Raw genomic sequence first — 22359 nt, 5'->3', positions numbered from 1 at the left:
TTACAGAAACAGAAAAGCCAGTTCTCCCTACTTTTCTGAGACAGAGGAGACACCATAGCTCCAGGCTGGACTGCTACAGGCTTTGGCTTTGGCTTTGCCCCGGAGGTCCCAGGTTCCTCCCCCAGGAGCAGCAGCAGCACCGCCAACCCTTCAATTCCAAACAATCTACATCCCATCACTGGAATCTTTAAAGTGGAAAATCTCAACCCTCAATTCACCCCCGGCTCCCAGCCCCCAGCAAGCTCCCTCTCTCCCCAGCCACCGCCAGCATCAAGCTCAGCCAGCACGGTGACTGTGCTCCGGGCTGAAATGGTAACAACCGGACAAATTCCAAGAGCAGTTCTCCCCCTTTCTCGTCCCTCCCCCGAGATCCGGTAAACTTACACTAGTGATCCGACACCTGGCAACACTGCTTTGCACCCATTTCGAGCCATCCGTGGAATAATTTACATCACGGAATGCCGGGGCCAAGAGTTCTGGAGCAGTTGGAAAGGGCAGTTGTGAACGGCAGTTGGACAGAGGAATGAAATCCTGAAGAGATGCCCAGAAGAGGGACACGCCCGAAGAAGGCAGAAGGGATCATTTCTACTCAGTGTTTTTTCCTTGGTTAAAACTGCCATCTCCTCTCCAGCTCCCCCAGACCTCCCATCCTCTCAGTCACGAGGCCAGACAAGTATAAAACTGGCTCCTGCCACATGGAAGGAAACTTGTTCTCCCCAGGAAGGGTCTGGAAGGGGTAAGTATCCCCCAATGTGAGACCTTCCCGCGGGGGGGGGGGGGGATTTGTTCAGGTGCTGAATGGCTTGGGGGTGATGAGCAGGTGTCTGAGTGGAACTCTGGTGGAGAGGTGAGATGGTGGGTAACACAGGAGGAAGAAGAGGGGGAAGGCCGATCCAAGGGTAACATCCAGGCTAAAGTGTGAAAAGGGTGGCAGGCAAGGTGAAATGTGCTTTGAGGCCTCAGATGTGGAGTTACTTAGGAACATGCTAGCAAGACCAGACTTCTGAGAAGTGAAAATGCCACTGCTAGGAAAAGCAGGAAAACGATCATTAAATAGATACAGAGAAATCTGTGGGAAGGGCCTCCCTTAAATCCTGATATTTTATGTGGTAGAACTGCATCAGCCACAGCTCATTACTGTGCCATGAGCTTGTCTCCCAGACATCACAATCACGTGGAATAAATTAGGCAATTAGGACATATCATGAAGCCTATAAAGTGGATATGATTTATTATTATTTATAGTGTCCATAGTTTCTGGAACAAACTAATGAAAATGTAAGGGAAAAATAGCCTATACCACAACAACCTTTCCCAACTATCCCAGCTTCCCTCACGACTTCACACCTGTACACGTTCCTCTAGCGGAACAGACACCCAAAGGTTAACAAACTGAGAAAGGATGTCAGCGCCAGTCACTCTACCAAGGTGTCACCGCCACTGGGACTTTCAAGCACTGAGAACATCTGCTACCCCAAAGTTCAAAGTGACCAGCTACTCCTTGAGTGGCGTAAACAAGAGAACACTTACACAACTTTGGATGAAAGTAAAAGCCATTGTGCATCCTCCCCTATCAAACTGAACGGGCTGCTCCAACACTTGACCGAATGCTCCCTGGGGGCATCTGTCCTAGTCAGTGGCATCCATCCAACCACACAAGCCTCTGTCGCTAGGCCCCTGTGGGTAGAACTCCACGAGCCTATTTTATAGTCAGGGGTACCCGGAGAATTCCACTTTTTAAAGGGCCATCCTCTTTTCTGACTTTAAAGAGTTTCAAATTAAAAGAGATGACTCTTATCGCTATGTCCCCAGCTCTGCACACTGCCAAAGCACAGTCATCCCACGTCTAACCCAGTAGTTCCTTTCCCCAGGAGGACACATGGTCCACCAAAGGCAATTTCCCAAAGGAGAGGTGTAGAAATTGACAATTCTAGTGTGGGAAGACAACCTGAGGATCAGAAACTAATGTCTCCAAGGTAAAGAGTTTAGTTTTCTTTGGATAGGTAGGCTCCCCCTTTCCTTCTGGACTCTTGCTGAGGCTCTTTCCTCCGTAAAGTAACAACCCTGGAATCACTAGGTGAAATTTAGAATGCTCTGTGAAAGAGGAGTCCCCCTAGGTCAATGGTTAAAAACTACTTCTTGGCCCAACACACTTGAGGGAGACATACTCCCCTCAGTAACAGCAGCTGATGACAGGAGGATTTGTCACAGAGGGAAGGGGACCGTATTTCTTACAGAATCCTGACAGGCATCCCAACAGGTCAGAAATCACTGCCTCAGACACCTGATTACACTCTTTTTATGTTTTTAAGTTTATTTTTATTTAGTCATTTTGAGGGGGGGGGGCGGAGAATGTGTGCATGCGTACAAACACGGGAGGGGCAGAGAGAAGGAGAGAGAATCCCAAGCAGGCTCTGCACGGTCAGCACAGAACCCGACCCGGGGCTCGAACTCACAGACCGTGAGGTTATCACCTGAGCCGAAATCAAGATTTGGCCACTTAACTGACTGAGCCACCCAGGTGCTCCGGATTACCACTCTTAAAAAAATTAAAGCTAGTATTAAAATTGTCCTTGTCGGAGTCAACACTTTGAATAGTGGCTTTTAATCAAGTATAAAAGTGACATTTTAAATCAATGGGGGAAAGGTGTTAGCTGTATGGAGAAAAGATGGGAGATCCATACCTTACATTTTATACAAAAATAAATTCTAGTTGGATCAAACAATTAAATAGGGGCAGAGAGGGGAGGAGAATCTTAAAGTACTAGAAGAATACATGGGAGAAATAGTTTTTTTGTAATCTTAGAGTAGGGAAAGTCTGTCACGAGATACAGAAGTACAAAAAGATTGACAAATTTGACATCAGATTTTAAAATTCTGCATGATAAAGGAAAAAAGTAAACAAAGTCAAAGACTAAAAAAACCCAAAAAACACTAAGTGGAAAAAATACTTCCAGTTCATATCACAAAGGGCTTTTCTCCCTAATACACAAATACCTTCTATAAACACAACAACAACAAAAGAAAAACAGGGACACCTGGGTGGCTCAGTCAGTTGAGCATCCAACTCTTGATTTCGGTTCAGATCATGATCTCACGGTCGTGAGATTGAGCTCCGTGTCTGTCTCCTTACGGAACATGGAGCCTACTTAAGATTCTCTCTTCCCCTAAAAAAAACAAAAAAACAAAACAAAACAAAAAAACAGCTACCCTGCAGAAAATCAAACATATGAACCATCAGTTCACTAAAAAAGGAAAGTAGCCCCTAAACATATAAAAATAATCAACCTCTCTTTGAACATGAGAAATATAAATTAAAATTTCAATGAGATACTACGACTTATCAGACTGGTAAAGATACAAGTTTGGTAAAGGACCATGATGGTGAGGAAGTGGGGAAACAGCAACTTTTATGCTTTGCCAGTAGAGTGTGAACTCCATAACCTCTAGGGAGAATAATTTAGCAATAGCTTTCAAAATTTTAGGTGCACAAATTATTCTACTTGGCAAATATTTTCAGGTATTTGTCCTACAGGTATTTTTGCACATGTGTGTAAGAATATCCAGTGCAGCGTTCTTGGTTTTAGCAAAAGACTGCAAAGACCTAGATGTCACAGGTATGGGGTTTCTTTTTGGGATGATGAAAATGTTCTGGAATTAAATCACTGAACTGTACCACCCAGGTGCCCCTGCCTGGTACATTTTTATTAGATGCCAGACATTGTTAATTTTGTGTTATTGAGTGCTGGATAGTTTTGGATCCCTGCAGATATTTTTGAACTTTGTCTAGGACAAAATTAAGTTCTTATTAAATCATTTGATCGTCTTGAGGCTTGCTTTTAAGCGCTGGCAATCCTTAGGGCTAGTTTTGCCCTATCCTGAGGCAGTACCCTTCACTTGATGGCGTACCTTGTTGATGTCTCATGGATTGCAAGGATTTTCGCGCTCTCACAGGTGGGAACACAAACCATTTTCTGCCCTGTGTGAGCTCTAAGCATTGTTTCCTCTGATCCTTTTGGGTGGTTCTCTCCCAGGACTTGGGTAGTTGTCCCTCAGCCCCCATGGACTGACCAGTCATCAGCTGAGGACTCAGGCGTTTTCTGTCTGGGTAGCACTCTCCTCTCGGGTACTGTGCCTTGTGTTTGAGCCACTTTCCCCTTCCAACCACATCAGCTCATCCCTGGAAGATGATCAGACTCCATCTGGGGTCCCCTTCCCTACGCTGTGGCCTGGCAACTCTCTCCAGACAGTAAGCTGGAACAATTACAAATAGGGCTCACCTTATCCGTTTTCCATTTCTCAGGAGTTGCTCTCCATGCTGCCTGATTTCCCATGTCTCAAAACCACTGTTTAATATATTTTATCCTATTTTTAACTTTTTTTAACGCAGGAAAGTAAATTCAGTCCCAGTTTCTCCATCTCAGCCCTACAACGGCTATTTTTAAGGTTTTGAAAAAATATCACGTTAGGAGGTAACGACAGTTTATATGAATTCATTAGCACAAATTATAAGTCAGAGTATATTGAGGAGGGGGGAAGAGGAAACTAAATCAATCGTACAGTTTTATCCTATGCCTCCTTTTGTTATCTACCCTGCAGAATAGCTTAGGGAAGGAGGAAAGCTGCTTCTTTAATCTGTATTTTTAATAAAATTGGTCACTATTCATTATTCATTTAGTAAACATTTAGCACCTACTATGTGCCAGGTACTGTATTAAGGCTAGGGATATCAAATGACCATGACATAAAATGTAATAATAAATGTAAGCACACTTAAAGTTAATAAATGATGATTTATTAAATAAATTAAAAATAATAAATGTAAGCACACTTAATATTTTTGTAGGACTGTAAAAGCAATGCTGAAAAGTGAATGACTATGTTTTAGCGAACAATTTTCCAATGAGTGTCATGATCAAAAAGTTATGCCATAAAATAACCATTTACCCAGGGCAAGTAGCTGTTTATGTCAATTAAGATATAAAATATTCTTTTTTGGCGCACCTGGGTGACTCAGTTGGTTAAGTGGCCGACTTCAGCTCAGGTCATGATCTCATGGTCTGTGGGTTCAAGCCCTGCATCAGGCTCTGTGCTGACAGCTCAGTCTGAAGCCTGTTTCCAATTCTGTGTTTCCTTCTTTCTCTGCCCCTTGCCTGCTTGCTCTCTGTCTCTCCCTCAAAAATAATAAACATTAAAAAATTTTATAAAGTATGCTTTTTTTTTTTTAGTGTTTCTTTAATTTTGACACACACACACACACACACACACACACATACACAGTGCAAGCAGGGAAGGGACAGAGGGAGATGTAGAATCTGAAGCGGGCTCCAGGCTCTTAGCTGTCAGCACAGAGCCTGATGCAGGGCTTAAACCCACAAGCTGTGAGATCAGGACCTGAGCCAAAGTAGAATGCTTAACTGACTGAGCCAACCAGGCGCCCCCTCTCTTTTTTTTTTTTAAAGCTTATTTATTTTGAGAGAGAGAGAGAGCGCGCGAGAGAGCGCGAGCTAGTAGGGGAGATGCAGGCAGACAGGGAGAGAGAGAATCCCAAGCAGGCTCCACACTGTCAGCACAGAGCCAGACGTGGGACTCGATCCCACAGACTGGCAGGTCATGACCTGAGCCAAAAATCAAGAGTTGTATGCTTAACTGACAGGAGTAAGCTGCCCAGGCGCCCCTAAAGTATTCTCTTTGTATTCCTTTTACTATATTGTAATAGTTATGGGCTATTAAATTTTGTAATTGCAAGACAGTGTGAAACTTTCTGCCATGGTTTCCGATTTTAAGGCACCCACTTTCTTTTGGAAGGGAGACATTCAATAATTTATCACAATGCAATGTGAGAAGTGCTGAGAGTTTTGGCAGGGATTCTCAAGCTTCTTCAGGTGAAGCTCCAGGGCTTTTTTGTGAAATAATATGACATTTTACTAGAAAAGGAAACATGACTGTATTTTCACAATTATACTCGTTTGCAATACAAAGAAGCAATCAAACTCAACACAGTGGGCTCTGAGTTTTTCAGTTATTATTCAACAAAGAACTTCCTTCATTTTGATGTCTTCTAGCAGCAATGAAGAGAAGACAGAAAAGACTAAGAAATATTATTAGAAGAACTTGGGGATTAAAAAATTCCTCCATCAGAAAAGATGACCATTAAGTAGGCAGTATTGGGCCCTGGTTCACCTCATGAAATGTAGAATTTGAAGGCTTTAAAAAGCTGCTTTAATTCCTATTTAGAATGAGGCAGGATGGAAATAAACCTCATATTTAAGAAATCAGCCGGCTAAACAATGTGCCCTAAGGTGGGGGGAAAAGAGTGGCCGACCTCAGGGGGTCAGGGCAAAGTCTGGCAAGGTTTGTCTGTAGAGCAAGGGACATATCGGGGAGAACACTGAATTTGGAAGGCAAAGGGCTTGTTTTGGATACCTGACATTAACTAACTGTGTGATTACCGACAAGCTCCAATCTCTCAGGGCCCATTTGTCCACCCCTAAATGAAGTTAATAGCCACAGCTATGATCTTTAAACTTTGTTCCCTGGTGACCTAGGATTCTCCAAGGTGTCCAGGAGCTTTCTTGGAGGCCTAAATATTGGTGGTGGAGACACTCTGATGTTCCACTTCTCCCCCTTCAATTCTTATTTAGCTAGGAGAAAACAAGTTTGAAAACCTTTTAACTTCTCCAACTCCTAGAATGCAGTGGTTTTTGTGTGTTGTGAAAGAATGACCATCAAGAGTGGTCAATCTGAAAATGAAAACCCAAGGATCATGGGGAGCCTGGGTGGCTCAGTTGGTTAAGCGTCCGACTTCGGCTTAGGTCATGATCTCACAGTCCGTGAGTTTGAGCCCCACGTCGGGCTCTGTGCTGACAGCTCAGAGCCTGGAGCCTGCTTCGGATTCTGTGTCTCCCTCTCTCTCTGCCCCTCCCCTGCTCATGCTTGCGTGCGCTCTCTCTCTCTCTGTCAAAAATAAATAAACACTAAGAAAAAAAAAAGAAAACCCAAGGATCCATAAAAATCAAGAATCATGATTATTTTAGCAACAGAATAGTGATATGGTTTGATAAACACATCAAACTTCTTTAAGATAAATTCCAACACAGTGATAATAACCTTAAGATTACTGACTATAAAATCATTAACCACACAAATCAGTGTTTCTCAAGCTAGTGTCTGAGAAAATAACCTTGGGTGATCTGAGATCTCAAGTGTGAGAAACATTAACAGATTCTAAAATTGTCCAGAAATATATACACTGGAGAACTTCGGGGCTCATAAAAATTGTGCTAACCGTGTTTGCTAGTGGCCTCTCAAAATTTCAAGATCTACTTAAGAATCCACAGACAGAAGACCTATATACGCATTGACTGATGCAGAGATGGTCCCAGGGAAAAGCTTTCCAGGCCTCTCTTTGTTATATTCTTTCAGTCTCAGCTGCCAATTTTGCACCAGGCTGGGGGCCCAGGTCCCAACAAAGGAGGTTATCAAAATTTCAAATATATAATACACTGCAGTCATCAATGCTATGCATGAGATCCCTCAAACTTATTCATCTTATTTTTTCTAAGTTTATTTATTTATTTTGAGAGAGAGAGAGAGAGAGAGAGAGAGAGAGAGAGAGAGAGAGAGAAGAATACAGAGAGAATCCCAAGCAGGCTCCACACTATCAGCACAGAGCCTAATGCGGAGCTCGAGCTCATGAACTGCGAGATCATGACCTGAGCCTAAATCAAGAGCTGGTTGCTCAACCACCTGACCCATCCAGGCACTCCTTTCCCCCAACCCCCCTTTTTTAAAGAACTTATTCATCTTATAACAGGAAGTTTGTGCCCTTTGACCAATATCTCCCCATTTCCTAAACCCAGCCTCTGGCAACCAATCACCAACTGAGTATGCTTCTGCAAGTTCAACTTTTTTACATTCTACATATAAGTGAGATCATATAGTATTTGTCTATGTTTGTGTGACTTATTTCACCTAGTTTATGCTATGCTTTCAATGTTCATCCATGCTGTCACAAATGGCAGGGTGTCTTTCTTTCTTATGGTTGAACAACATTCCAGTGTAGGTATATGGGCATGTGTGTGTATAAAACAACTTCTTTATCGATGTATCCATCGGCAGATACTTAGGTTGTTTCCATATCTTGGCTATTGTGAATAATGGCGCTGTGAACAGGGGGTGCAGATATCTCTTTGGGACAGTGATTTCATTTCCTTCAGCTATATATCTGAAAGTGGGATTCCTGGCTCATATGGTGGCTCTATTTTTAATTTTTTTAGTAACCTGCATACTGTTTTCCATATTGGCCGCACCAATTTACGTTTCCACCAACAGTGCACTAGGGTTCCATTTTGTCCACATCCTTGCTGACATCTCTTGTTTTTTTGCCATTCTAGCAGGTGTGAAGTGATATCTCCTTGTTGTTAGTGAACATTTTTCGAAATGAACCTATCATCCTTTCCAGTATGTTGGCCACAAGATGGCAAAACCTCCAACAGGATCAGGCACCCCAGGCCCTTCTCCTTGAAATACTTTAGTTTTCCAAGAAAGTGTATTTTTTTGAAGACCAGGTTATTCCTATGGGAGAACAATCTAAAGTGGAAAATAATTCTACTTAAGCCTAGAATGCACAATGGGGCTAAAGTCATTTCCTGCTCTTCCCCTACATGCTATTCTAGCCAAACTGCCACTCTCCTGCCCCCAAACACAACGTGCACTCCCTCCACCCTTGTCCAGGTGACAATTTTCTTACCTGGAATGCTCTTCCTGGTAGTTTGAACCTCTGCGAATCCTTCTCTGACAACCTTAGGATTCTCTACCTAGAATTCTAAAAGCAACCACCATGTCTTTCGACACTGATCAGACATTACTCTCTGTGATTATCCTCGCTACGCCTATCTTCTATTCTCAACTAAAGCACAGCCCAAATTTAAGTAAAAAGAGTCTAGAGTGCTTTGAGAAGACTGATGAAGAGCAGCTAAGACACCCATCCCAAAGCTGAGCAACTTTTAGACTGCGTCGTGTTTTTTGGCATCAGTGAACTGGAAACACTGGCTCATTACAGTAGATTCTAGCTGCTTTTTTTTAAAGCATAAATTTCCCCACAAAGGGAATTTTATTGAGGGCACTAGTTTACCTGCCTCTCAAAAGACCAACTGCAACCAAATGAAGGGAACATAACCTCAAGGTTTTATTGTCTTCATGATGTAGCAAAATAAGAAGCTTAGAACTGGATCCCTTGGCCCTTTCTCTTACCTCCTCCCTGTTCAAAATGCTTGCATCTCTTCATAGCCAGCATTCTCTTAGATCTGGGTTGGGTTCAACACATCCAAGCCTCCGCACAATCTTCTTTTGTAGTTTGAGCCTTTTTCTGGAAAATCGGCTTAGTTTGCCCACTGTAGCCACTGTTTCCTGTCATAACGCCACTTTCCCTGGGCATAAAGAGGATCTTTGCCTTTCTTGTACTGGGTCATTTTGTGGGGTTGGTGCTCACCCCACTTCTTGCAGAAAGTGTGGTGGGTTTTAGGAACGTTCACCATGGCTGCAAGAACGCTATTGGCACGGAAAGAAAAAGCTCTAGCCTCATTTTGAATCCCTGCCCACCCTACCCTCCCTGTAATGAAGGGACCCTTGGTTCTTTGCCATCTTGACCATGTCCCCCAAACTATCACATCACTTTTTAAATTCTTTGGCTTTGCACTTATCTTTTTGAGAAGACAGACCTTCCTACCCACCTCCAAGTGGCCAACTGACAATGCCTGCCTATTTTTTAAGGCTTTGAGTAAAATTATACTATTTTTTTTAAACCCCCAAGCAAAATTAATTGTTTACTTATTTGTATCCCCAGAGCACATCTGACATGTTACTAGCATCTGACAGGTGTGTTGACAAAACTTTGTTTTTCTGGTCCCCTTGTTAATTTACAAGTTCCATGAAAGCTGGGGCAGTTTCTTTCCATCTTTGTATTATCTGAGTTTTGGACAATGCCTGATATAAACGTGCCTAGTAAATGTCTTTTACTTTATTGAATAACTTTACTAAGATTTTGGTCTAAAAAACTAACTTTTCGACGGGTGATGTCAGGTCCTTATTATTTAGTTGCCAAAAATATACAGCTAGGCTACCCATGAGCACTTTCTCGCATCACAAAGCACAGGATTTGGGATGCAGTGTGGAGCGTCCCATGCCCAGGATCTACTGGCTTATGCTGGGCCCTTACGGATCTAGACAGCCATTCCTGCTGCGTAGAAAAAGTCATGAGAAGTCAACTGACTCCCCATCTCTGCTCCAGATCAGATGACTCAATCTCTGAGGCATAAGGAAGTGTCATTTTTTAAGATTCATAGGACAAAAGGATTGTGTATCCTTCCATAATAATCTATTTAGTATTAAATAAACTTCCCTAAAACAGGGATTTGCGTACTAAACATAAACAGAATAATTCCTTGGAGTTCCCAAATCTTTAGCACAGTCATTTATTATATTAATAATAGTTGTGTTCCTTAAAAGACTGACAAGTAAAAGTCTAAGTTGAAGAGTTTCTGGCACAGCCTTGCATGGCTTTTGAGAGTACCAACACTAGACCTTACAGGGAAGAAAAACAACTCAATGATATGGGAAAAAAACAGATGCCCTGCCAAAAAATGTTGCTATAATTTACAATGTTTTAAAAGAGATTGAACATTTTAACGACTATGGAAAATAATATACAGGAAATTATTGAGAAATGATACAAAGAAATGCTGCTAGGGGCGTCTGGGTGGCTCAGTCAGTTAAGCGTCCCACCTGTGATTTTGGCTCAGGTCATGATCTCATGGTTTGTGGGATCAAGCCTGGGTCGGGAATCTCTCTCTCCCTCTCTCTCTGTGTCTCCTCCCCACCCCTGCTCACGTGCATGCTCAATCTCTCAAAATAAACAAACATTAAAAAAAGAAATGCTGCTAGCCTGATTGCTATTAAATATTAAGTAAAGTGAAATTGAAACTATCTTTGTGATAAATCATGATACTTCAGTATATAGAATAATACATATTAAAAAGATAAGTCAGTTCTCTTCAGTTATACTACTGTTTCAGTTAAAGAATTCTTGTATTTTACTTCCAAATAAAAGGCGAATTTCTGTTTTAGTCATTGACTGCCACATTTATTACTTTCTTCCACTAAAAACAGTCATTTAGAGCCTTAGCTCCAACAACAAGCTGACTTAGCAAAAGGAAGCAATGCCAACATTGAAACTAGCCACCCAGAAAGATGAACGAGTATCAACCAAAAACACGTTAGCAAAAATTTCAGTAACAGGCATTAAAAAGGAGAAGAGCCAAAGGTAAGTCTTACTTACATCCTCAGATTCTCTGTCTCTCTCTCTCTCTGCCCCTCCCCTGCTTGTGCACGCACTCTCTCTCTCCCTCTCTTTCTCAAGATAAATAAACTTAAATTTTTTTAAAGTTTTATTTATGTAATTTCTACGCCCAACGTGGGGCTCAAACTCATGACCCTGAGATCAAGAGTCGCATGCTCTTCCCACTGAGCCAGCCAGGCACCCATCTTTCAGAGAACAGCTTAATGAAATAAAAGTAAAAACCCTACCAATGTGACTTTTTCTACTTTTAATAACAACGGGTATTACTGTGCAGTACCAGTCACAACAAATAGTAAAAAAGACTGCTTTTTGCATTCCAATCCTACAGTCAAGAATTCACTGAAATACAGCATGGTAATAATTAAGCTATTAAAAAGTAAAAACTGCTGAATCTTTTTCTGTATTTCCTCAAAATAATAGGATGCCATTGTTATCCATTAGTGTAGTTTGTAGGTACTGTTGTCCCTATGTGTGGAACTGCTTTTAAAAGATACTTTGAAACGGTAGTAATTATAAGCAAAAAATATTTTTTATTAGCGTTCTGGTTAAAGTTATTTTGCAAACTCTTGAGTCTCACTGCTCTCTCTCAATGAGTAACATTCAAAATATTTTGGTTTTATGGTATGTTCCAAGAAAAACAAGCCCTATAAAAATAGCTAACAATATTTAACAAACAAAATTCCATTTTACGAAGTCAATGATGTTAACCAAAGAAGACATGTCCAGGGTCCCCTTTAGTAAAAGTAGATTCACAAGGACGACGTGTACACAAAATAAATTTTTTAAGGGGAAGAAAATGAGAGAAATTTTTTTAAACTTAAAAATGATTTAAGGGGCAACTGGCTGGCTCAGTCGGCAGAGCGTGAGACTCTTGATCTCAGGGTTGTGAGTTCAAGTCCCATGCTGGGTGTGGAGCCTACTTAAAAAAAAAAAAAAAAAACAAAAACCCAAAATGAACAAATATTTTTAAAGAAGGATTTAAGAAAGAATATGAAGAAATATACTGTATTACTCCAAGCAAAATTTCAGTTTCTACAAAAACTTTTAGAGGCTGAATTAGGGGCGCGTTGGTGGCTCAGTCAGTTAAGGTGTCTGACTTCAGCTCAGGTCATGATCTCCTGGTTCCTTAGTTTGAGCCCCACGTAGGGCTCTCTGTTGTCAGAGCAGATCCTGCTCTAGGATCCTCTGTCTCCCTCTCTCTCTGCCCTTCCCCCACTCACGCTCGCCCTCCCTCTCTCAAAAATAAACATTACAAAAATAATTTTTTTAAGAAGCTAAATTAATCTCATTTTTCTACACTCCATTTAAAAGACATAAACTTCTATCTAATGTAAAGTCTTTTATAAACCCTAAGAAATGCCATGTGAAGGCAATTTATATTTGTACTTATTTCTATCAAAAGACTACAGGGAACAGAGTTTCAGTTGGGGAAGATGAGAAAGTTCTGGAGAAGGATGGTGGGGATGGCTGCACAACAGTGTGAATGTACTTAATGCCACAGAACTATACGTGAAATGGTTAAAATGGAAAATTTTATGTTATGAAAAAAATTTTTGAAATAAAAAATAACAATAAAAAATAAAGCATCTATGAATATTCTTACTAAAAAACCAAGGCCATAACTAGTGGTCCATAACTAGTTGTAGATCTATCATCAAAAAATCTTTAAAAAAAAAAAATGTTTATTTGTTTATTTTAAATTAAAAAAAAATTTTTTTTTTCAACGTTTATTTATTTTTGGGACAGAGAGAGACAGAGCATGAACGGGGGAGGGGCAGAGAGAGAGGGAGACACAGAATCGGAAACAGGCTCCAGGCTCTGAGCCATCAGCCCAGAGCCCGACGCGGGGCTCGAACTCACGGACCGCGAGCTCGTGACCTGGCTGAAGTCGGACGCTTAACCGACAGCGCCACCCAGGCGCCCCTTTTTTTGAGAGAGAGACAGAGCATGAGTGGGAGAGGGGCAGAGAGAGGAAGAGACAGAATCCAAAGCAGGCTCCAGGCTCCGAGCTGTCAGCACAGAGCCTGACATGGGGCTCGAACTCACGAACAGTGAGATCATGACCTGAGCCGAAGTCTGACACTTAAATCTCACTGAAGGGAGATGAAGGACCCAGGGCTCATCGGTTAAAATTAACCCTAGAAGCAGTGGTGTGAAAGAAGTTGAGGCACTTCACCCCACAACTACTGACAGGTACCAGATATGGCTGTGGGAGGAAATCCCCCAAAGGAGGGAGGAGGTTTCTTGACCCTTTGTGGGCCTTTTGGCTGTCTGGTGAAGGCTATGGATCCCTTGCCAGAGTAATACTTCAAAGTTCATAATATATGTAGGACTTTAAAAAAAATGCATTCATTTAAAAAATAAAAAACACATTTATAAAAATATTTAAAAATTGTGATACAGTTATATATGTGATTCTTCATCAACGCATTCTTACAAGATTTAGTGGTAAGTCTAGTAACTACTACCTTTTGGAAGATCGTAATTTTTTCAGGTATCTGCAAATGTAATGGACAAAAAAATATTTCTAATAGTAACAAATTCCCAGGCATTGTTAATTCATGGTTTGGGCTGCCTTCATTCATAGATTTAGGAAATGATAAATTTCAACTGGAGTCTAGTGAAAGTAACATGCAATGTTCTTCATATCCAAGTTCATGGTCTCCCCTCCCCACACTTCTATCCACAGATCCTTTAGGGGTGGGTCCATAGAGCCCGTGCACTGCTAGGGCCCAGGGCACTTGTTCAACATGTGAAGTGAATAAACTCAATGCAGTAACAAACACAGTGGGATTCTAAACATCTGAATATCATCCACAAGCTATTTTTATACTTGCTAAGCACAGACTGTGGTCATTTCTAAACACTGTTTGATGTAATTTTTGCAAAGATATTGAAGGTGCTGCCAGATACACAGGATGGTAGCAGGAAGCTGGCAATTCCAACTGTGCAGAAAGGACACTCTCCAGCATCACCAAAGTTATCAAATTCCCTGAGTAAGGAAGTCAAGTAAAGCTAATATTTTGTATGCTTAGTGGAGAGCAACAGAAACACATTTTACAACTTACAAGCACAAGTGGAAAAGCTCATCAAAATTCTCAACCTTGGACCAGTGTAAAACACAAAGGCAAATTTCATGATAAACATGCAACAGTCTTTTCTGGTAAGCTTAGTCAAAATCCATATCTTCATTCTCCCGAACATCCGAAGTGGAAAACAGTTACGTAAATAAATCATGTACTTTTCTAGTTTTTATATGAGTGCTTAGAATTGAATGGACCTCTGAATTAACACCCTTTTGTGTACTCACCTTTTTTTTTTTTTTTTTTTAAGAGCGAGAGAGCTCGAGTGGGGGAGAGGGGCAGAGGGAGAGAGAGCGAGAATCTTAAGCGGGCTCCATGCTCAGCTTGGAGCCCAAAGTGGGGCTCAACCCCACAACCCTGGGGTCATGACCTGAGCCAAAATCAAGAGTCAGAAGCTCAACCAACTGAGCCACCCAGGTGCCCCAAAATATATGTATATTCTTTTTTTTTTGGAGAGAGAGAGTGCTTGTGAGTACAAGTGGGGGAGAGGTAAGAGAGAGAGGGAGAGAGAATCCTAAGAGGTTCCATGCCCAGTGTGGAGCCCAACGTGGGGCTCAAATCCACAATCATGAGATCACAACCTGAGCTGAAATCAAGGATCAGATGCTCAACCAACTGCACCATCCAGGCACCCCTTATTCACTTCTGGGCTATTCTGCTATAGATTACTGTACCCTCAAATAAGGGAGTCAAGTAACTTATAGATGGCCTCCAGTAGTCTAAGAACAAAATACTAAATTTATTTTTAAGGCCAACTCACTTTAAGTTTTTTTCTTTAATTTAAAACCACTTCATTCTCAAAGTGGCAGTCACATGTACCAGAATTGAATGATGTTAGGGGAAACTGTATAACTGATTTAGAACACAGTCCCATCTTCTAAGACATTGGTGCCTATAACACAACCCTTTTCCTTAGGGAAAACATAAAAACTTTTCATTTGGCTTGACCCTATCTTATATCACTTCTGGGTTATTTAAAATAGTACAGACCTGGGGCGTCTGGGGGGCTCAGTCGGTTAGGTGTCCAACTTCACCCAGGTCATGATCCCGTGTTTCATGGGTTCGAGCCCCGCTGTTGGGCTCTGTGCTGACAGCTTGGAGCCTGGAGCCTGCTTCAGAATCTGTGTCTCCCTCTCTCTCTGTCCCTCCCCTGCTTGCACCCTTTCTCTCAGTCTCCCAAAAATAAATATTAAAAAAATGTTTTTTTAATAATAAAAAATAAAATAGGACAGACCCGCCCGAATAGACATTTTTCCAAAGAAGACATACAGATGGTCAACGGACACATGGAAAGATGCTCAACATCACTCATCACCAGGGAAATGCAAATCATAATCACAATGAGATATTACTCCACACAAGTCAGAATGCTGGCATCAAAAAAGACAAGAAATAATAAGTGTTGGCAAGGTGGAGAAAAGGGAACCCTCACAAACTGTTTGTAGGAATGTGAATTGGTACAACCACTAAGAAAAACAGTATGCAGGTTCCTCAAAAAAGTAAAAATAGAAATACCATATGATCCAGTAATTCCACTACTGGGTATTTACCTAAAGAAAATGAAAACACTAATTGGAAAAGATATATGCACCCCTATGTGTATTTCAACAATATCTGCAATGGCCAAGATAAGGAAGCAACTTAAGTGCTCACTGATAGATGAAGATGTGAGATACACACACACACACACACACACACACACACACACACACATATATATATATAATTTTTGAGAGATCAAGAATCAGAGCATGAGCAGGGGAAGGGCAGAGAGAGAGGGAGACACAGAATCTGAAGCAGGCTCCAGGCTCTAAACTGTCAGCACAGAGCCCAATGCAGGGTTCAAACCCATGAACCGTGAGATCATGCCTGAGCCAAAGTCAGACGCTTAACCGACTGAGCCATCCAGGCGCCCCAAAGATGTGATATATAAACACACACACACAACACACACACTGGAATATTGCTCAGCCATAAAATAATTAAAAAAGAGATCCTGCCATTTGTGACAACATGGATGGACCTAGAGGGTATTATGCTAAGTGAAACACGTCAGACAAAGAAAAATATATGATTTCACTTATATGTGGAATCTAAAAAAACAAACAATAAACCAGAAACAGATCCATGAATACAGAGAACAAAGTGGTGGCTGCCAGAGGGGCAGGGGTTGGGTGGAAAGACAAAATGGGTGAAGGAGGGTGGGAGACATAAGCTTCCAGATTATATAATGAATAAGTCATGGGGGGTAAAATATACAGCATAGGGAATATAGTCAATGGTACTGTGATAGTGTTAGATGGTGACAAATAGTAGCTAAGCTGTGGTGGGCATAGCATAATGAATAGAGTTGTGGAATCATGACGTTGTACACCTGCAACATTGTGTATCAATTATACGTCAATTAAAAAAGGTAAGATAGACCCGTAGTTCTATTCTTGACATTATTCAGTATCATTCTTTTGGACAAATTAGAATAATTTTTTCCTTGAGGATGCAAGCTGGTGCAGCCACTCTGGAAAGCAGTTTGGAGGTTCCTCAAAAAACTAAAAATAGAACTACCCTACGACCCAGCAATTGCACTACTAGGCATTTATCCACGGGATACAGGTGTGCTGTTTCGAAGGGACACATGCACCCCCATGTTTATAGCAGCACTATTGACAATAGTCAAAGTATGGAAAGAGCCCAAATGTCCATCAACGGATGAATGGATAAAGAAGATGTGGTTGGTATACACACACACACACACACACACACACACACACACACACACACACACAATGGAGTATTACTCGGCAATCAAAAAGAATGAAATCTTACCATATGCAACTACGTGGATGGAACTGGAGGGTATTATGCTAAGTGAAATTAGAGAAAGACAAATATCATATAACTTCATTCATATGAGGACTTTAAGGGACAAAACAGATGAACATAAGGGAAGGGAAACAAAAATAATACAAAAACGGAGGGAGACAAAACAGAAGAGACTCATAAATATAGAGAACAAACTGAGGGTTATGGGAGGGGTTGTGGGAGGGGGGATGGGCTAAATGGGTAAGGGGCACTAAGGAATCTACTCCTGAAATCATTGTTGCACTAGATGCTAATTTGGATGTAAATTTAAAAAAATTAAAAAAAAAAAGACACAAATTAACTTGCCCAAGATTAAAAAAAAAAGAATAATTTTTTCTTGCTTCATTATGTCTTCAAAGTCATGCCTAAAGAACACCCTATTTCCCTCTCTAAATATTTAAATTATTAGATTTTGCCTCACTGAGTAAAATTATTCCCCTATGAAGATTTGTCATTATTTAACTTTTCCTTAAACTTTTTTTTTTAATTATTATTTTTTAACATTTACTTATTTTTGAGACAGGGGGAGACAGAGCATGAACTGGGGAGGGTCAGAGAGAGAGGGAGACACAGAATCTGAAACAGGCTCCAGGCTCCGAGCTGTCAGCACAGAGCCCGACGCGGGGCTTGAACTCACGGACCGCCAGATCATGACCTGAGCCGAAGTCGGACGCTTAACCGACTGAGCCACCCAGGGGCCCTGACTTTTCCTTAAACTTCTAATGATAGTTTGCAACTTTTGTTAAAGATTCCCTTAACATCCATATGCTTTTTCTTTAAGAAAGCACGTTAAGGTAGCATGATATATTAAGCAGTACCATTATAATTACTATACTAATGATAATGAGGACTGGATTCAACGATTACTTATTTATTAGGTAAGTCTGTCCTGCAGGGCTAAACAAACATAATAATATGTCCCAGCTTGCGAGTAGCTGGTAATCTTATTAGAAAGGCAAGAACTACATCTGAAATAATTTTCCAAATTACAGAAAGCATTATCAATAAGCAAGAAAATAAGCATACTAGCATGGGTATTTACAGTAAAATTAAGTCCCTTTTATTATTAGTTGATATACCAAGGCACATGAGATAATAAAAACTGTAAGAGCAGCTAACATTTACTACTGGTCTTCCCTCTGCTAGGCATTTCACACAGTTCTAACCCTTCTAACACAGTCCTGCCAGGTATGCACTATTATCTCTATTTTTACAGAGAATATAAGAGGCTTGCCCAACACTGCAGAGTTTGTAAGTAGCAAGACAGAGGTTTGAACTCAAATCTCTAATTCCCAAGAGATACTGCTTCTCATCTCTGTGGGTGGAAACATGATTTTTGGAAGGTTCAATTTCTAGAAATGTTTCCCATACCAAAAGATAGCAGTCGAGAATCTTAACATTTTCTCCCACGGCAAAAAAACCTCACTATTCCATCAATGAAAATTCTACAATTAAAAAAAATTTTTCATATATATACAGTATATGTATATATACAATTTCATATATATACTGCAAATACCCATGTATGTGTATTTATATATACACATACACAGACTTCCCGGTAATTCATCATGCGTATCAGACCTCTTGTTTTTTAAATGTCAATGTTTCATATGTTACCATTGCCACAGAGCCCTCCTTTCTTACCCAACTCCACCCCCAACACCTATTAATTCCTGGAAGGTCTAGAGGAGCTCAGCTATCAAACAGAAATATGAGTCACAAGTGAGAGCCACATATGATTTAAAATTTACTAGTAGCCATATTTTTAAGTATAATTAATTTTAATATATTTAGTCCATAATATCAAAAAATATTTTGACTAAATGGAAAATATTAATATAAATACATTAATAAAATATTTTAATTTAATTTTTAACCATTCAACATGTAATTAATATAAAACAAATTAGATATTCTACATCATTTTTTTCAGACAAAGTCTTTAAATCTTACAGTACATCACAACTGGTGCCAGTCATGGCTCAAGTGTTAATACCCATATATGGCTAGTGGTCACCATATTGGACAGTCCCAATCTACAGACTTCTGTAGAATTTAGTTAAGGTAAAACACTTGCTTACAGGGCCATTTCCCCCTTGTCAGCTCTTGTGGATAGCCACAAAGTGGAACTTTTAAGAACAGCTGTAGTGATAGGAATAATATTTACCCTAATTATTTACATAGGGTTTCCTAGAGGTTTTGCCAAATTTTTTTTATGCAAGAGGTGAAGGGAAGGGAGTTGCCACAGCCCTTATTTTCACCAGAATATAACCCTGCCCACCATACATACATGTGCAGATTTAATTTGAAACAGGAAAAAGTTGATCATTAAATATCAGTTCCAAAGATAACCCTAGTCTAGCCATTGAGCTGAAATAATCCTAATCTTCTAAGAAACAAAGTTAAATTTTACATGCTTCTCACATATTTAACTACCTTAATATATGTTTCTAAAAATAAGTTATTTCTGGCTCAGTGGGTAGAGCATGCAACTCTTGATCTCAGGGGTTGTGAGTTCAAGCCCCACGTAGAGCTTACTAAAAAAAAATAAAAATAAAAATAAGTTATTTCTTTCTGTTTGTGTCAAATGACCATAATTATTACATGGGGAAAAAAATCCAAAAATTATTTGAAAATAAAAGCAAGCAATTTGCTAAAAGGAAACTAAAGCTGATGCTGAGAGCTTCTGGATCAGGTATCCTCACAGAAGCCTCACATCTGGCTCACATGCCCATTTTTATAAACCAGGAACCAAGACTTGCTCTTGGCCCGTGGTTCTCTAGCACCTCGGAGGTTGTTAAAAGTGTGAATTCTTGGGCCTATTCCAGACCTACTGGATCGGGAACCCAGGGGGTGTTAAGCCGTCTGGGTAATTCTAATGCACACTCAAGTTTGAGAACCACTAGATCAACATGGAACTGGTACTTAAACCATCTGTTTAACTCCAAAAGTTGTGTACTTTTTAGAAGTTTTTTGTTTTTGTTTCTGGTGGGAAGGGGTTGGGAATATCTGCGTGTGTGTGTGCGTGTGTGTAGTAAAATACACATAACATAAAATTTACCATGTTAACTATTTAAAAAAAAATTTTTTTTATTTTATTTTTTTTTTAATTTTTTTTCAACGTTTATTTATTTTTGGGACAGAGAGAGACAGAGCATGAACAGGGGAGGGGCAGAGAGAGAGGGAGACACAGAATCGGAAACAGGCTCCAGGCTCTGAGCCATCAGCCCAGAGCCCGACGCGGGGCTCGAACTCACAGACCGCGAGATCGTGACCTGGCTGAAGTCGGACGCTTAACCGACTGCGCCACCCAGGCGCCCCTAAAAAAAATTTTTTTTAATGTTTCTATTTATTTTTGAGACAGAGAGAGACAGAGCATGAGCAGGGGAGGGACAGAGAGTGGGGGAGACACAGAATCCGAAGCAGGCTCCAGGCTCTGAGCTGTCAGCACAGAGCCTGATGCGGGGCTCGAACTCACGGAGTGTGAGATCATGACCTGAGCTGAAGTCGGACGCTCAACCGACTGAGCCACTCAGGCGCCTCCCGCATGTTAACTATTTTTAAGTGTATCGTTCAGTAGTATCAAGTCCATTCACATTGTTGTGCAACCATCTCCACCACCCATCTCCAGAAGTCTTCACCTGGAAAACCAGAAACTCTGTCACCCATTTGACACTAATTCTTCATTCCGCTTTCCCTCCAGCCCCAGGCAACCACCACTGTCCGCTCTGTCCCTATGAATTAGACTCCTCTAGGCATCTCATAAAAATGGAATCTAGAAGTAGAATCTAATTTCACTCAACCCCTACAGCCGCAGAAAAGTTTGGAAAGTACGGAAATTTCTAAAGAGGAAAATGAGAATCACTTATGATACCACTGCCTAGAGGTGACTGCTAGGGACTGAACTATTGTCTCTCACCAAGCTGGTGTTTGGAACCCTAACCCCCAGTATGACTGTGTTTGGAGACAGGGTCTTTATGAGGTAACTGAGGTTAAATGAGGTCATAATGGTAGGACCTTAATCTGATAAGGCTGGTGTTTTTATAAGAGGAAGAAATACCGGAGCTCCCATGAAGACGCAGTGAGAAAACAGCAGTCTGCAAGCCAGGGAGAGGGCCCTGCCCAGCGATCAAATTGGCCGGCACCCAGATAGATGCTGGACTACCCAGCCTCCAGGACCGTGAGAAAATAAACTTCGGTTGTTTAAGCCACCCATCAGCCTATGGTACTTTGTTACGGGCTCTGGAGCTGACTAATGCCGTGGATGCTGTGGATGATTTTTCAGTCTTTTTCTTTAGTACATTTTTATTTTTTAGGTATATTTTTATACTTAAATGAAATCAACGCCCATATGCCTTTTTTCACTTTCCCAGCATTTTCTAAATCTTGTGTTCTGCAGAATTCTGTTCAGCAGGACCTTAATTTTTGGAAACTGGGTTTTAAAGTGACGTCAGGTTTCTGCTGCTAAATTCTCAGAGGATCTTCTATACTAAACTGGGAATGTCAAGATGGGCATCTGTTAGATTTGATCTCTAAATGTCTGGGGAGGGAAGGAAGAAATTCTGTATTATATCTCCTGCTGTTCTGATCAAAGTATGCTACTGGACAGCTAATAGGAATTTCAAGGGGGCAATGCCCAGTTTTGGAAGGAAATACTGGCTGACAGGAGCAATTCACTTTAGGCAAAAAGTTCATTTCATTTCCTAAAGGAACCATTCATTTATTCATTCACTGTTAGCAGATTAGTCTAATGAAACACTGCTTTAATATTACTTTTTATAATAACTTTTATTATTTTTTCAATTTTTAAAAGTTTATTTAGAGAGAGAGAGGCAGAGAGGGAGAGAAAGAATCCCAAGCAGCCTCCATGCTGTCAGTGAAGAGCCCTGCGTGGGGCTCAATCTCATGAACTGTGAGATCATGACCTGAGCCGAAACTGTCTGACGCTTAACTGACTGAGCCACCCAGGCAGGCGCCCCTATAATAATTTTAAAAAGCAGTGATAGCTGACACCCAAATGGGTTAGGCACTATATAAATCTTTATACGATGATCT

At 40.8% G+C, this 22359-nt stretch overlaps 1 protein-coding gene, 1 long non-coding RNA gene and 1 pseudogene across 7 annotated transcripts in view; 1 reads left to right on the top strand and 2 right to left on the bottom strand.

The window, feature by feature from the left end:
• Positions 1 to 22359, bottom strand: part of BICRAL (BICRA like chromatin remodeling complex associated protein) — a 107219-nt gene that overhangs the window by 41318 nt on the left and 43542 nt on the right. For 2 of the 5 annotated variants that reach the window (XM_045498242.1, XM_045498247.1), the window contains exon 1: positions 385 to 498. The exons of 2 other annotated variants lie outside the window; for them this stretch is intronic. The gene's annotated coding sequence lies outside the window, so the exon portion shown is untranslated. Of the gene's footprint in view, positions 1 to 384; positions 499 to 5004; positions 5026 to 22359 lie in introns of those variants that run through there. One more of the 5 variants, XM_045498244.1, reaches the window with a different exon arrangement.
• Positions 624 to 13153, top strand: LOC123608389. 2 transcript variants are annotated; one of them, XR_006717216.1, is made up of 3 exons: positions 624 to 736; positions 11170 to 11323; positions 13106 to 13153. It is a non-coding gene; the product is annotated as an uncharacterized LOC123608389 (long non-coding RNA). The 2 variants fall into 2 exon arrangements; XR_006717215.1 differs by lacking the exon at positions 13106 to 13153 and adding an exon at positions 12762 to 12808.
• On the bottom strand, positions 9088 to 10777 carry LOC123608388 (annotated as a pseudogene).

Source organism: Leopardus geoffroyi, chromosome B2, assembly GCF_018350155.1.
Source record: "Leopardus geoffroyi isolate Oge1 chromosome B2, O.geoffroyi_Oge1_pat1.0, whole genome shotgun sequence".
Classification (NCBI taxonomy): domain Eukaryota; kingdom Metazoa; phylum Chordata; class Mammalia; order Carnivora; family Felidae; genus Leopardus; species Leopardus geoffroyi.
Note: the sequence above shows the minus strand (reverse complement) of the source record. Positions and strands in the feature narration are given on the sequence as shown.